The following is a 14965-nucleotide window of genomic DNA, read 5'->3' on the forward strand; positions in this document are numbered from 1 at the left end:
GGCCCCGGACGTTTGCCCAGGGAGCGCTGTAAACAATCACAATAAGAAACATTGCAATTAAATAACTTCTAGAAAAACTGATTGTTGCTGGTGTTCATAAACATATCTATTATATCTGTGTACGGATTACATCCTATGAACAAAATGAGTCATATAAAACGAATGCTACATAAAACCTTATTGGGTCAATCCAATTAGGTGCGAGTAGCGAGTTGTTTCTTGAAACTCACAGACTTCGCATCAAAGCGCGCTCCCAAGAATTCTCTAATCCAATTAAAAATGCCTATTCGAACTACTCGCAGCGGAGGGGTGCGAATTGACTGCCAAATGAGATTTGAAAGAAGTGCATGAAAAAGTGGGGAGACCATCCTGAACTCCCCACAATGGATTATTTCATTAGCAGGATCGTATAGAAGGCTGTTTGTGGGCATTAGGAAGGTACTGTAGGTTTTTAAATAGTGTCGAGTGGCTGATTTGTGTTTGTTTGTTTTTTTAAATACAAGAAAATTATAAAAATCTAACTTTTTGTTTAATCTCAAACAAATTAAATGAAAAATGCAAAAAAAAAGTAGGAAAAAAGGTGATTTGGTGGTACTTTGAGGGCACCTTGAAAATGTTTTAAAAAATGATACAATAATTTTTTTATTGAAATATAGTTTATTTAAAATAAGGGTTCCTAAACTAACAAAAAAGTAGATTTTGGGGTAATTTGAGGGCAATTTTTTTTTTCTACAAAAAATGACATGTAATTATTGGACTAATTAAGCTAATTGGAAACTTCCAATTGCCCTGTTATTCATTAGGTGGGTGTCCAAGGGGATGAGCACAGTGTCCCCACATTTTAACCTTGAAAGATTTTCCTTTCCATCTCTCACAATCAGGGAGGTGCGAATGAAAGATGCAAATTCAGTCTGACTGATTCAATGCGAGTTGCTAATTGGATGGCAAAATGAATTCGCTATGCAAACTCAAAGATAAAATAGCAACTCAAAATTGCATTGACCCCTATGTTTTTATGTGCTGGCACTATGAAGTGTCAGTGCTCAAGTAGTGATATATCGCCATCTTGTGGCCATCTTCTAAGAAGGCAAGTAATTACCACTGATTCGGTATGTGGTCAGGAAGCTGGCGGCCGAAATGCCGACCGCCTGCTTCCCGACTGTGAAATCCTGGCATGGGACTAATGATAGGCATTGAAATCCCGACACCTATCATTATCTCCATGCCGAAATCCTGACGCCCAGCATACCGAACAAAGGTAAGGTGTGCGTTGGGAGCGAATAGCTGTGGGGGGGAGGGTGAGGTTTAGGGGCTCCTGGGGTGATTTAGGACTAGGCACTCCCCCGGGAGGGTTAGGCTAGGGGAAGGGGGGTTAGGGGGGGAAATGGTTAGGAATAGCTTAAATACCTGTCTGGATATTAAGTTTTCTGCCTTCCGGTGTCAGTATTACATCTGCCGGGCTTTATACCGATTCCACTCATTCTACAAATGTGAAAAAAACATGTTGGGTATGCATAAAAACACATCAAGTGTCCAAAAAGTGACTATGTAAATATATATGTATGTGTGTGTGTGTGTGTGTGTATATATACACACACACACTAGTGACCCGCCCCAGTTTTGCATGGGAGCAATTTCATCTCCCCCAGCCACCTGCATCTTATGACAACCTATGCCATGTCTCCACAGCCCCTTGCATCTCACAACAGCCTGCTTCTTACTCCTGCCTCCTGCATCTCACAATAGCCGCCTGCTTCTCACTCTTGCCCTTTGCACTTCACCACAACATCCGGAATCGGTATGTAATCCCGACAGTCGGGATCCAGGCGGTCAGAATCCCAATGCCTGCATCCCGACAGGGTTAACATACCAACTCTTGGGGGTCGGTATGCTAACCCTACCCCTCTCCCTACCGTAACCCTCCCTGGTGCCTAAACCTCCCACTCAAGTGCCTAAACACAACCTCCCCCTCTCCACACCCTAAACCTAATCCTCCCCCCTTAGTGCCTAACCCTCCCCCTAGTGCCTAGCCCCTAATCCTAGCCCCATCATGCGCATGCCCAGTGAGCAAACATTGACCCAGTTGCGAGCGCTCAGCGCTTGTGACCGGGTCTGATTCAGGCCCTCTGTACTGATGTGTCCCTGTCAGCATAGAGTGTTGGTCACCGAAGCTGGGGTCCGGGAGATTAGGAAGAGGGCCCAGCGAAGAAGGACGAGAGCATGCTGGACTAAGGAGTGGCTGCTACAAAGGGATACCCGCTCTCACATGTCCCTGCTGATGGAGATCAAGGAGAACAACCCGGAGGATTATCGTAACTACCTGCACATGGATGATGCCACTTTCCAGGAATTGCTGACTATGGTGACCCCCCACATCCAGAGACAGGACACAAGGTGGCGGAGGGCAATCACTGCTGAAGAGAGACTGGTGGCTACCCTGAGGTACCTGGCTACAGGAAGGTCATTTGAAGACGAAGTTTGGGACACTCATCTCACCTCAGTCTTTGGGCGTCATCATTCCGGAGACTTGCAAAGCTATTGTTAAAGTGCTGCAGTGCCAGTATTGCAACGTAAGAAGAAAAACACACCACACATTTTTTTTTTCATATATTTTCAATTTTACTTTTTAACTATGCCAATAAGGCAGAAAACTGTGCTGCATAGCAGCCATCTTGTGTCAACAACACTACATAGTAGTAAAGGTTATTTAAACATTATAACAATACACAGCCACTGTGGCAAAAAAACACTTGCACACTAGTTCCTCACAATTTTGCTGTTTTCTTTTTATTAACCTTTTTTTTTTAATAGACAGCCAATAATAGGCTACATTAATCAAACTGCGCACTAACCTGTAGGCAAACCAAACTGTGCACTGAACTATATGCAATATAGACTGCAATATAAATTTTACAAAACAGCATTATCACCACATTTTTATCAATCCCAATAGGTAGCCTGCTATATGTTATAGGGTGGGTCACACATGGCACAAGTATAGATTGTGGCCCAGCTTCCATCAATCTGTAGTTGTGCCATGTGTGTAGTCACCTTGTCCAATCAGCGTCATCACCACCCTATGCCATACAGCCAGCACCTATTGGGAGTGATAAAATTTGGTGATAGTACAGGCAACAATAAGAAAACTAAATTATCTATCACCAAATTTTATCAATCCCAATAGGTAGCCTGCTGTATGTTATAGGGTGGGTCAGATGCCAGTTTGAACAGGCCAATACAAACATGGCACAAGTATAGATTGTGGCCCAGCTTCCATCAATCTGTACTTGTGCCATGTGTGTAGTGACTTTGTCCAAACAGCGTCATCACCACCCTATACCATACAGCCAGCACCTATTGGGAGTCATAAAATTTGGTGATAGTAAAAGCAAGGAAAAAGGAAATAAATTGTGAATAACGGGGTGATTCATCCGCTGCATCTAGCAGAGCACTAAACATGGTAATGCTTGGGGTGCTGGGTGGGGGAGTAATCTCCAACTGGGGGGGGGGGGGTGGCTGACATAGGTGTTTGAGGCAGGGGAATAAAGCATTGGGTCAGCTATATAAGTGGAGTTGTGTAGGTTTTTGCTCATAGACCTACTCAAAAGGTCGTAATTGAGCCTGAGGTAATTTTTCTGAGTATCCTCATCCATTTTCCTCATACTGCTGTTTATATGTGCCGTAAAGTCGTCAATAGCATCTGATGGTTTTTGAAGGAGGCGTTCTGCATTCTTGAGAAATATGTCCTCCCGTTCAGTGTGATTCTCCTTTCTCCCCTGTTTTTTTTTGGGGGGGGTGGTACAGAAGAGGATGAGGGTCCGGGTACAATGGGTGTTGCCAGTGGGGTGGTATTAGCCACATCGCTCTCCCCGAGTAGACTAAGGTCCGGTGTAGAGGCCAAATCAGGGTCTTGGGTGGGAGTCTATATTGGAAACAAATTAAAAAAAAATATTATAGTCATGTTTTAACCAATTTTTTTCCTATTTTTACAGTTTCCTAACACCATGGAGGAGTGGAAGAGCATCGCTGAAGAGTTTGAACAACATTGGAATTTCCCTAACTGTGGAGGAGCCATCGATGGAAAACACATCCGCATCAACCCACCTGCCATCACCGGATCATATTACTACAACTACAAAGGATTCTTCAGCATCATTTTCAGGGCAGTGGTGAATGCCAACTATGAATTTCTGTTTGTGGATGCCGGCACAAATGGCCGTGCTTTGGATGGTGGGTCCTTCAAACAGACTACTTTCTACCAGAGACTCGCCAACAAAACACTTAACTTGCCCTCACTGGACCAGACAAAGCACGGCCAAAATTACATTTTCGTCACAGATGAGGCTTTTGCATTGCATGAACATGTGATGAAGCCATTTGCACAGAGGGGCCTGACCAGAGAGAAGAGGATCTACAATTACCGTCTATCCCAGGCATGGCACATTGTGGACAATGAGTTTGGAATACTGAGCAACCGCTTCTGCATTTTCCACACCACCATCAACCTATGTGTGGAGAAGATAGACTGGGTCGTGATGGTGTGCTGCACAACTTTCTGCAAAGAAAATCTACCCAACGAGGACCATTCCCAGCTAGAGCAGAATCGGTAGGACCTCCGGAGGACATTGCCCAGTTTACATCTGTGTCTGCACCACCAATTTCAACAACATCGACCGCACGTGCCAAAGAAGTGAGGGAGGAGTACATGGCCTATTTTAATGGACCAGGTGCGGTGCCATGGCAGGAGGAATGTCTGTGAACTGACTATATTGGACAATTGGGATTGAACTAGAAAAACAATAAAAGGTTTTGGTACTGTGTCACAACTTACCAAAACTTCAGCAGATGGTCCAGTCACTTCTGCAACCTCCTCTTCTCCCTCTCGCTCATTCATCAACATCAGAGACTGCTGTTGTGGCTCCTGCTCGCTTATGAAGGACATCTGGTTGTAGTACCACAGCAAAGGTTGATACACGTCATCGGTGCCTGCACCGGATCTTTTGGAGTCATCAACTTTCTTCTCTTTAATGTACACTGTACACAGGTGCTGAGTTTTCTGCCGGACAGTTCTGAGGTCAGCATCGGCAATGAACCTTTTCGTGTAGTCCAACAACAGCTGTGAAGCTGCCAATTTGTGCGACTTGTTATGGTATTGTCAACAGCTTATCTGCCACAGACACACTTTAGACTGTAGGATTTCTATGAATCCAGTCACGAACTCACGCTCACTATCCATGGACATTTCTAGGAAGAATAAAAAAAAAGGACATATAAATATTAGTGTATATAGTTTTGTTATATTTTATGTTATGTTTTTAACAGGTTTTTAATGTTTGTTATGGTATTGTAATCGTGTTTTCTTTTACAGGAATGACGTATTTTTTTTTCGATTTTAATGTTTTTCTTTCTTTTACAGGAATGATGTGTTTTTAAATGTACTTTTTTTATTTTTATTTACTTTTTTTACTTGAAATGTATTGTTTTTTGATCTGTATTGTATTTCATTTTTAACATGTTTTTGATAATTTATGTTGTTTAAATATGATTGTTTATGTTGTTGTAATGTATTTGTTTATCTTGTTGGAATATATTTGTTTATGAATTTTTTTAATTTTGAAGTGTTTTCTAATTAAGTATTAGGTGGCCCATGACAGTGGTGGCCAGTTAGTGGGTAGGTGGTGGCACACATTGGTGGGTAGGAGGGAGCTTATTGCATGACCCAGCAGTAGGAGGGAGCTTAATGCATGACCCAGCCACTACCCGCCTCATTCTGGCGGGGGGTGGCTGGGTCATGCAGTTATAGGTGGGTGGCACACATTGGTGGGCAGTGGGGTTGCATTTAATACAGTACAAATACTCACCAAACTGCTGCAATCCAGACTTGTTGTGCAGGCTCCTGATCGTGCTTTCTTCTCCTCTCCACGATGCTGCACAAGATGGTGGAGGGGCGTGTACAGGCTCCTGTCTGTCAAATTCCGCGATATACGATGAATTGTACGATTCATCGTGAGTGAAAAAACCCTCACAATCGGCACCCATCGTGTCTCGGATTGGCAAATATGCCCTACAGCACGGCAGATCAGAAGATGTGAGGTACGACGAGCGGGGACGCGCATCGGTATCGTGATCATGAGTATAAATTCAAGATTTGCCCTTATTTTACACAATTTGTCTGCACGATTTGTCAAAATCGGCCAAACTGTGTCAAAAATTGCTATGTGTGTGCGCAGCTTCAGAAAGCCAGAGTGCAGCCCTCGCCCCAGCAGCAGCAGTCAGTCACTCACACAGCACACAACAGTTTTTTTCTGTGATTGTGCTTCAATAAAATTGTCACTGATTGGCTCCCTTTTATCACAGATGAATGGTTCATACACCTAAACCTTCCTCGACCAATGCTGTATGTAGAATAGTGTAAAACACCAGCAAAATTAGTCCAGTGGTTCAAGAGATTATCCCGACCAGACAGACCCCTAAACTGGGGAATGAATATATATATATATATATATATATAAAAAGCAATGACCGGCACTCACTGTGTGATAAATCAACTTGCTGAGGTGCACACCATGAGGTTAAACACCCCTCCACATAAAAAGCGGCACTCTCAGACTGTAATGTGCAAAAAATATGTGCTTTACTGCATCAACGTTTCGTGGTCCAACCCCCGATATATTATATATATATATATATATATATATATAAAACATATAAGAAACTAGGCAGCTATTCTTGTGGAGGATGCATTACCTGTGCAGCTATGTTGACCGGACCATCTTTCCCACACCCACACACAGGCAAGAAAATTATTATAAAGTATAAACTGCATTGTACACTGGACCATTTAAATTATATACTCACTTGTCCAAGTGGACTATATTTTGTTGGCCTTACCTCCCGGAAATTTAGGGATCGGATGGCTAATTATCGAGTGACGATATGCTCTGCTCTCTCTTCAGGCTCCTCTGACAAACCTGTTGCTAGACATTTTTTTTAAAAATGGGCCACCAGTTGGCAACCCTTAAGTGCAAACTCATCGATTGGTTACCACCTGCACTGTTGGGAGGTGATAGAACATTGACCCTCAAGAAACGTGAAAGTTTCTGGATACACACCATGGACACTGTAACACCTCGTGGACTTAATGAATACAATCCTTTGAACACTTTTCTTTGACTCATTATACGTTGTTGTTTTTTCAGGTATCGTTATCTGCCAGCACTGTTAGGCCGTATTCACTTCACTATGCGCTATTATGCCATGTATCATCTGTGTGCATAAACTATCCTTACTTTGTAACTTTATCATGATATGTCCAATTGTTACATTTTATCCTCTTATCTGTATGTATATTTTGCATCAGTGTAGCTTCGTTGTTATGTCTGATTGTTACATTGTATTTTCCTTATCTGTATTTATATTGCACATCACTATTAATATGCCACAGATATGCAGTCATTTGTTCCATCACAGTATATGAACCATGCGGTCACGTGTATCTGCTCTCACATGCTGTGATTTGTCTAATCATAATATGTGATATTTATATGCAAACATTAGTCCTATCCTGGCTTTACATTATGATGACTCTGATAGCTATCAGCATTGTCTTTATATTATTTTAGTATATGATGCCGAAATAGCTATGCTTTTACTTTGGACATATACAGCATTAGACACATATATACTATTAGAGAAATACACAATACATGGCGCACTCCCTTGTTATTATTTATTTTATTTTTATTTCTATTTTTATGTTCCCTTATAATTTAGTGGAGCCTGCTAGACATTGTCTTGATTATCCTTGTTATCCTTTTTACAGATGTAATATCTTTGTACATCATATTGTATTACACGCCCGTCTTTAGAAAGGTTCTCATGCTGAACTGAAACGTCAACACAATTTGTGGCGGATTATAAATATTCATTGTTCTAATAAAAAACTGATTGTTTAAACCTAATTGGCGAGTACTTCCTTAAGTTTTTTGGAAATTTGGATGTAATATTTAAGATTATTGATCTTTGGCAAGTACCGCAACGTCGATACTCTGAGATGTGAGTGCAGGACTATTTGGATATATATATATTTGTAATTGTAGTGTTCTTCAGGGTCCACAGGAACTACCTTGGGGTATGTAGTTGGAGAGATCCAATGCACCAAACAGCTACAGCTTTGGAGCTCCCAGCATGCACTGGTCCCCCTCCCTATATACCCCGCCCTCAGCCACAGGCATCCAGTTTTTTTGTTTGGTGCGCAGCAAGACCAGTCGTACCTGTTATACAGCGGGACTGCCTAGGCAGTACCAGGCTTTTTATTTTATGATTTACCTTAGGTTTTGAACTTCAAAGTCTAGCAGTACCAGGCGACGTTAATGACGCATGTACCTCGACTCCTACCTTTGCCAATGCCAAAACACCAATTCCGCTATATGCCCTCAGGTTTCCGGCAGGCCTCAGTGTGGCTTAGCAGCGGCTTTTGCTGAGGTCCGGACTGCAATGATATCGGGTAAGCGATTCCTCGCGAGGAATCGTGCACGGCAGTCCTGGCCTCCGGTGTAGAGATGCATCGGAGGTGGCTGCAGGGTGAGGGCCTCGTGTAACATGTCCTCATTAAGGCGGCCGGAACCATATCGTCTATCGCCGGGAAAGGGTGGAAAGACGCACTAGAGGCGCACTAGTCAATGTCTTACTACTGTGAGGTCAGCGTACCCGGCTATCAAAATCGCAGCCTAGGGGAGATAGGCGCTCCCCCAGCCGCTCCTTTCCCCAGACGCAAACTTCTGGGTATGGATTCCTGCCTCTGGTTTACTATATCTGACCATTACCCCTCCGGTGCTGGCTAGTTGATTCAGAGTCCATTTGCAATAAGAATTGTGCGTATTTATACATTGTATGTGACTGTAATGCTAGCTGCTGTATTTATACTGCCTGTTTGTTCAAACTGTCAGTTATACCTATCACTCTGTTTCTCCTGAAACCCTCTGCAGAGGTGTGTGGGGTGTTTCATTGATAGAGGTCGCATTGTATTTATACCATACACCTTATACCATTTACATCACCTGACAATAGATGCTCATGTTACAAGATTGATCAGGAGCACTACGTTACCCATCCCTGCACCATCCTCTTTGAAAGAGGTTACAGATAGAAAACTTGACAATTATTTGAAATCAATGTTTTCATTATCTCGAGCTATTACCAGACCAGCCATGGCTGTAGCCTGGGTAGCCAAAGCTATGGAAGATTGTACAAAACCTCTGGAAGATACTATGCTGGATGGAACCAGAGAACAAGAGTCTCTTCTCAGTCAAATGTGAGAAGCAGCTGTGTATATGGGGGAAGCAGTGATTGATGCAGATATCTTGGCTCGAGGATCTCGGCAAACTCAGTTGCAGCCCGAAGATCACTTTAGCTAAAGACCTGGAAGGCAGATGCAGGGTCCAAAAAGGTCCTTGAATCCTTGCCTTTTGAAGGGAATGTACTGTTTGGACCAGAGCTGGATCACATAATGACTTATGTGGCAACACCGAAGTCTACTGAATTACCATCCAGGACTACCACTAAATTTATGCAGTCGTCATCTCGGTCCAACTAAACGTCCTGCTTCCAGGCCAGACGGTAAGTCTACTGTCTGACGGGACAGGCCTCCCCCTGGATTATATCAGGGTTGGAAGCCGACTTCTACAGTTCACCCAGGCCTGGCATCAGACGACTACAGATGCCTGGGTTCGGGAGCTGGTCTCTCATGATTACGCCATCACGTTCCTAAGGCATCCCCCTCAGAGGTTTGTTGGTGCAACCCTGCCTTTGGATTCTGTCAGAGCTTCGGCCTACTGGGAGTCTATTGGGGCCCTCCTGAAGTCAGGAGTTATAGTCCCCATCCCGGTGATGCAACAGGGAAGGGGGTTATTATTCAAATTTATTTTTGATTTAAAAACCAAATGGGTGACATTGCCCTATATTGAATCTGAAATCTCTCAACAGATTCACCAAGATGCCCAAATTCCATATGGAAACCCTACGGTCAATTATGCTGGCAATGGAGCCTGGAGATTTCATGGTATCCTTGGACATACAGGATGCATATCTGCATGTGCCAATTGCACAATCCCACCAAGGCTTTCTGAGATTGGCGGTAGATCAGCAACATTACCAATTCCAGGCTTTACCCTTCGGTCTAGCCACAGCCTCTCGGGTATTTACCAAAATAATGGCAGTTATGATGGCTCATCTCAGACGACAAGGAGACAGGATACTGCCATATTTGGATGATCTCCTGATATTAGCACATTCTCAGGAGATGTTACAATGTCATCTGCAGATGACCACTGTTTGCTTACAAGAGCGTGGACTGGGTAGTCAATTGGAAAAAGGTATCTCTTTCTCCAACTCAGCAGATGGTGCACTTGGGGGCATTGCTGGACTCTCTGGAACAGAGGATTCTTCTACCAGAAGACAAGATTGTGGCACTACAGTCTTGTGTGCAGTTTTCTCTGCATGCAAACAGTGTCAGTACACTTGGCAATGCAGGTGCTGGGCTCCATGGTATCCACATTCGATGTGGTGGCCTATGCCCAGTTCCACTCCAGGTCCATGCAACAATGGATCCTGGAACAATGGATCCTGGCTCATTGGGATGGTCAGTATCATCGGATAAAGTCTCAGATGATTCAGAGACTCTTCCTTGCTTGATGGCTAGAGATGATTCTTTTGAACAAGTTATGGGCACTGGTATGGGTGCTTTTCACCACGGATGCAAGTCTCCGAGATGGGGAGCAGTGACAGGTCACCGCACCCTTCAGGGAAGGTGGACTGTTCAGGAAAGTCACCTACCAATAAATATCTTGGAGCTTCGTGCAGTGCACAGAGTGCTTATACTGGTGCAGGACCTCCTACAGGGCAGGCCTGTCCAGGTTCTGTCTGACAATGAGACAACAGTCGCCTACATCAATCATCAGGGAGTCACATCAAGTCTGGCTACCATGAAGGAAGTGGTGGAAATTCTGCTGTGGGCAGAATGCCATCTTCCAGCAATCTCTGCAATATTCATCCCAGGAGTTCTCAACTTGGAAGCAGACTTCTCAAGTCACCAGGACATACATGTCAGAGAATAGGCTCCTCATCTGGATGTCTTTCAACTCCTGGTGGACAAGTGGGGACTACCAGACGGAGACCTAATGGCGTAACCACAAGGTCCCCAGTTACGGGTCCAGAATGAGAGCCCCTCAGCCCCCTTTGTGGACGCTCTGGCGGTGAGGTGGGACTTCAGGTTGGCATACCTGTTTCCTCCAATCTCCCTCCTCCCAAGAGTCGTCAGAAAGTTCAAGCAGGAAGGCAGCAGAATAATACTAATAGCCCCTGCCTGGCCCAGGAAGCATTGATTCTCCGATCTGACATGTGTATCCAAAGACAGTCCACTTCCACTGCCTCTACGGCCGGATCTGCTAGTGCAGGGTCCCTGCCGATATCAGGATTTATCTTGGCTGGCTTTGACAGCATGGCTCTTGAGTCTTCTGTCTTAAAGGCCAAGCGGTTTTCTGCCTCTGTGATCCAGACGATGCTGAAGGCAAGGAAGCCTGCTTCCACCCACATCTATCACAGAATTTGGCATTCATATTTTCTTTGGTGCTCTCACAGAAAATATGATCTGAAGTTTTTCAAGGTCTCAAGAGTAGTTGCTTATCTTCAGGCTGGATTAGACTTAGGTCTTCGCATGGCAACAAGGAGAGTCCAGGTTTCTGCATTGGCAGTTTGGTTCCAGTGCAGAATTGCTCCTCTGCCGGATGTTAGAACATTCTTGCAAGGGGTTCTTTGGCTGCAACCTCCATTTCTCCCTCCAGTGGCACTGTGGGATTTATCCTTGGTTCTCAGGGCACTGCAGGCTCCTCCCTTTGAACCCTTGGATACAGTGGACTTGCGATGGCTGACAGCAAAGACACTTTTTCTCCTTGCTATTTCTTCAGCTCGCAGAGTTTCTGACTTGGCAGCACTGTCATATCGCTCTTCATATTTGATTTTTCATCAAGATAGAGAAGTCCTCTGTACTAAGGCCGGTTACCTTCCAAAGGTAGTTTCCTGTTTTCATATAAATGAGAAAATTGTAGTCCCAGCCTTTCAGTCTTCAGACCTGTCTACAGATGAAGCTTCCCTGGATGTGGTTCAAGCCCTTCGTATTTACAAGGGTCATACCAACTCCATCAGGAAATCAGATTCACTCTTTGTGTTATATGGTTTGCACAAAAGATGGCCAGCTAACAAACAGACTTTGGCTCGCTGGCTGCATATGACTATTTCTCAGGTCTATACACAGGTTGGTCTCCCTGTTCCAAACAAGGTGACAGCACATTCCACTCAGTCTGTGGGACCATCTTGGGTGGTTAGACATGGCGCCTCGGCTGAACAGCTGTGCAAGGCAGCCATTTGGTCTTCCGTCAATACTTTTATCAAATTTTATGCAATCGATACTTTTGCCTCCCAGGATGCTTCCTTTGGGCTGCGGATTCTCCTCTCTGTGCAAGAGTGTCCTCACCCTTAAGGGTTTAGGATGTCTCCAAGGTAGTTCCTGTGGACCCTGAAGAAGAAAATAAGAGTTATGGTATAACATACCTTTGTTAACTCTTTTACTTTGAGGTCCATAGGGCACCCACCCTGATGCATCTGGCCTCAGTTGGGATCTGTTCTTTGGCCTTTTTGTACCACTGATTCCCTCTTCGTATGTTGAACATTTCTTGTGTACATTGTACTTCCTTCTCTATCATCTGTCTCTTGCCACTAGGCTTGTTTACAAATTGAATGCCTGGGGCTGAGGGTGGGGTATATAGGGGGGAGGACCAGAGCATGCTGGGAGCTCCAAAGCTGTAGCTGTTTAGTGCATTGGATCGCTCCAACTACATACCCCAAGGTAGTTCCTGTGGACCTCGAAGAAAAAGAGTTAACAAAGGTATGTTAAACTATAACTCTTATTTTTCTCAGCTGATCTTTCGTAGTGTGATTACAGTTTTACCATGACAAGATTCTTGTTACTCTGTATTTAATAGTACTAACACAAACCAGATAGAAATGGAGAGAAGGAATGCATAAATTATCATTTAATTGTACTAGTTATTAGAGCAGCAGTTTCCCAAACTCAGTCATTACAGTCCAGGTTTTAAGGATATCCATGCTTGAGCACAAGTTACTTAATTAGTACCGCAGTCAATTTGATTTAATCATCTGGACTTGAGCATGGATATCCTTAAAACCTGAACTGTAATGGCAGAAACCCTCCATTAGAGTATACAGGCTGGTAATAAATAAACTTCCCCTATACAGAGCCATCTGTAGCTTGATCCCAACAATTGGAATGTCACCAAATTTGGTAGGGAGACAGATTAGGACATGAGAAGTAAGACAAAGTGCAAAAAGTCACTAATAGGGTGAATATGGCTACAGACTAATAACACAGCAGTAAAACATTTGTCCATTTTCATGCTGTTTTCCCATTTACAGTGCCATATTCCTCCTATCGCGACTTATTGCACAATTTTTTTTTTATCACAAATCCTGCTTACCATGTCCTTATTAGTCTCCTTACCCAATTTGGTGACATTCTGGTTATTAGATCGAGCTACGGGGAGCTCTGAATATGGGGGGGAGGCGGGGGGGGATAATTATGGCCACTCTGTATATTAAGTTTGTGGATTTTTGTAAATTAAGCGGGTATATGCAAACTTGGATTACCCTTTATATGCCTAACAGTATGACATCATACAGTAAAAGTCATTAGCATATACAGGTTGAGTCTCCCATATCCAAATATTCCGATATATGGAATTTTTTTAGCATGACTGAGATAGTGAAATCTTTGGTTTTTGATGGTTCAATGTACACAAACTGTTTAGGGCAAAAAATTATTGAAAATATTGTATAAAATTACCTTCAGGCTTTGTGTATAAAGTGTATATGAAACAAATGCATTCTGTGTTTAGATTTGGTCCCATTCCCAAGATATTTCATTATGGTATGCATATATTCCAAAATACGGAATATTCTGATATCCAAAATAACTCTGGTTCCAAGCATTTTAGATATGGGAGACTCAACCTATATTAATTTTGGGGTTTTTCAGTAAATAATATGAGATATGGTAAGAACTTATCCTTGTTATCTCTATTTCTAAGAAGTCCATAGGGTTACACAGGATACTTTGGGGTATAGGCGATGGCGGCAGACATCCAGGCACCACAGAGTTAAAAACTTCTCTATCCTCCCAGGATGCACTGGGGTCCCTCTCCTATACTCCGCCCCCGAGCCTCAGGCACAGTTTTGTCACAAGCCATAGGCCAGAGGAGGATAAAGATAGAGAGAAGAAAGTCTGGAACACACAAGAATCACATTCTCACCAGAGGGAGATGGAAAAACCGGTGACCAGAATCACAGCCCATCTGCAGTACAGGTGCGACAGGGCGGGAGTCCTGTGGAACCCTATGGACTTCGTAGAAATAAAGATAACAAGGGTAAGTTCTTACCATATCTCATATTTTCTACTTCAGGGTCCATAGGGTATCCACAGGATACCTTGAGGATGTCCCAAAGCAGTATCCTTCAAGGGTGGGGACGCTCCTGTGCTGAGAGGAGAATCCGTCGCCCGAAGGAAGCATCCTGAGAGGCGTAGGTGTCAAAAGTATAATACCGTACGAAAGTATGGACAGATGACCACGTGGCCGCCTTGCAAATCTGAACAGCTGAGGCGCCACATCGAGCTGCCCACGAAGGACCCACAGACCTAGTGGAATGAGCCTTAACAGAAGATGGAACAGGAAGGCCCTCGTGAGCAAAAGCTTCAGAGATAGCCAGTCGAATCCATCCTGCCAATGTTTCTTTAGTGGCAGGCCAACCTCTTTTTTGGAAAGGACAAACAAAGAGTCTGACTTCCAATAGACAGAAGTGCGGTCCACATAGATTTTCAAGGCCCGCACCACATCTA

Source organism: Taudactylus pleione, unplaced genomic scaffold (genome assembly GCF_031769625.1).
Source record: "Taudactylus pleione unplaced genomic scaffold, aTauple2 ptg000755l, whole genome shotgun sequence".
NCBI classification, from domain to species: domain Eukaryota; kingdom Metazoa; phylum Chordata; class Amphibia; order Anura; family Myobatrachidae; genus Taudactylus; species Taudactylus pleione.